Raw genomic sequence first — 2,011 nt, 5'->3', positions numbered from 1 at the left:
GCTTCGTACGTCTTCTTTATCTTTAATGTTTTCTACTAAAGGGCATTTTAGTTTCAGAGTTTGGTTTCTTTGCAAATTTTGTAAGGCTCGACATTTAGATTTTTTTTTTTCTCGTTTTCTTCCTAAGCTCCGGTCCTCTGCGCAGCTCCAATGTCTAAAACAAGCGCACCAGAGTTCCTTTGACAGAACGTGTTGATGACGCCTTCATCTACAACAACAACAACAGAACTCAGCTGCTGTGAAGCTAACTAGCCGGCCTAGTTATTCTGAATTTTTTTTTAAATATTTTAGTTTTCGTATTTTTTTTTTATTGGTGTCTTAATAGTTACTTACTCATTCGGGTATGAAGTTAATGCTATAAAATCTCGACTTTAGTTTTTTATTTGTTTTGAATTTGAAAGTCTTTGTCTGCTAGCATGTTAGCTTTAAAACCGAGTATAACTCGGAGCCTCTCCTCTTCCAGCTGAAGGTAACGCATTTATTTAAACATACTGTTTGTGCAATATGCATCCATACAATCTGCATGTAGCGTTTACTGTGCAAACGTTTGAACTTTATCAGAGTGTACCAGGTATTCTTACAGAAACTAGAAGGTGAGGATGTGAATAACCGAGCTGAGATGACTAGCCTTAATGTTCCAAGAAGCTAAGCTGTAATCCAAATGCTTGATATGTGAACGCGTGGATGTTAAATGCGGTTTTAAATCACATTCATATTGGGAACGTAAACAAGTCCAGCAGGGTCGAGCTCAAATCGTGGCAGGGCAGCTTTTGCGGCACTTCCGTATTATTATTTCTAGCCTTTAGAGTGTAAATATCAACTATAGTATACATGTATTTTACAGAATTTCACAGCAAATATTTTAACGTAGGCATGTGTCCAGAAATTCCCAGAAAAAAAGTAAACTTCCAATAGTATGAAATTACAAAATGTAAAAAAAAAAAAAAAAAAAAATGTGTAGGAAGAATGCATTCTGCTTTATGCTCAACAATTTACAGCCTTGAGGCTCTTCTTACCTGGACATTTGCTGAATTAATTAAAAGATAATAAATGTCCATTTTGAAGTATTCCGACTTTTAAGTGGAAGTGGTCTGCTATAATATACGAGAAGCTTACCAAACAATCTGTAAATCTCTTTACTTGCCTTGTGTAATAATAGTAATTTAAAAATAAAACTAGTCTTGCTTTGTATGACCAGTGAAACATAGAGAGATAAGCCACAGATGTAAGAGGCTTAGCTTTTCAGAACGCTGCACAGAGAAAATCTGTTTCAACATTTAATGTTGCCCAACTATAAATCCATTTATTTTTGGCTTACCTGGCAGTTTAGAAGAAGGTTTTCTTCTTTGGAGCTTCAGAGTATTTGGGGTATTTGGTTGGGTATTTATGACATCAGAGACCAAGTGAACGCTACACGAGCCAGAACACTGTCAGTGCATGCCCGTAAAAACACTTGTATAACTGTGTGTGGAAAAGCAACATCAAGTCTAATGAATGCAGACGTTAAAAAAAGGGTAAAATAATGTATGTCTCTCTAGAAACGCTGCAAAGACGATCTGTAGCGAAGTGTGGAACAAAACTGGTGTAAATCTAGTAACTGTTTTTTCTCTTCAGGACTTTCACTGCCAGCTGTAAATCAGAACCACAGTAAATCCCTTCTCCACTGCCAAAAGAATAGAAAACCAAAAGCAATAATAATGTTAAAATCTTACAACAGTACAATGAAAACGTGTGCATCTGAGTAAAGTAGAATACAATTCCAACAATTTTATTTGAGCAATTGTGTCCTTAAAGTAAAACTCAAATAGATTCATTTTCCACAGTAATGTATTTCACACATTTATTTCTGGTATTTCTTGTAATATCAAAAATTATGGCCTACAGCTTATGAAAAGTCAGAATGTACCTGAATATTGCATAAGACCTACAAAAAACGAGTTTAAACAGAAATGCTACTTTATGTATGCCCAGGGGTGAAAGTAGTTTTAAATTTCTTGGGGGTACTATGACA

General features: G+C 35.3%; 1 protein-coding gene across 2 annotated transcripts in view; it reads left to right on the top strand.

Annotated features, from left to right (window-relative positions):
• LOC106963403 (uncharacterized) overlaps positions 1 to 2,011 on the top strand; it is a 12,184-nt gene continuing 10,173 nt past the window's right edge. For both annotated transcript variants that reach the window (XM_015058302.1, XM_015058304.1), the window contains exon 1: positions 1 to 469. The gene's annotated coding sequence lies outside the window, so the exon portion shown is untranslated. The remainder of the gene's footprint in view (positions 470 to 2,011) is intronic.

This window comes from Poecilia latipinna, unplaced genomic scaffold (assembly GCF_001443285.1).
Source record: "Poecilia latipinna isolate Pla-1442-1.1 unplaced genomic scaffold, P_latipinna-1.0 Scaffold1531, whole genome shotgun sequence".
NCBI lineage: Eukaryota > Metazoa > Chordata > Actinopteri > Cyprinodontiformes > Poeciliidae > Poecilia > Poecilia latipinna.
This window is presented reverse-complemented; position numbering and strand designations above follow the sequence as displayed.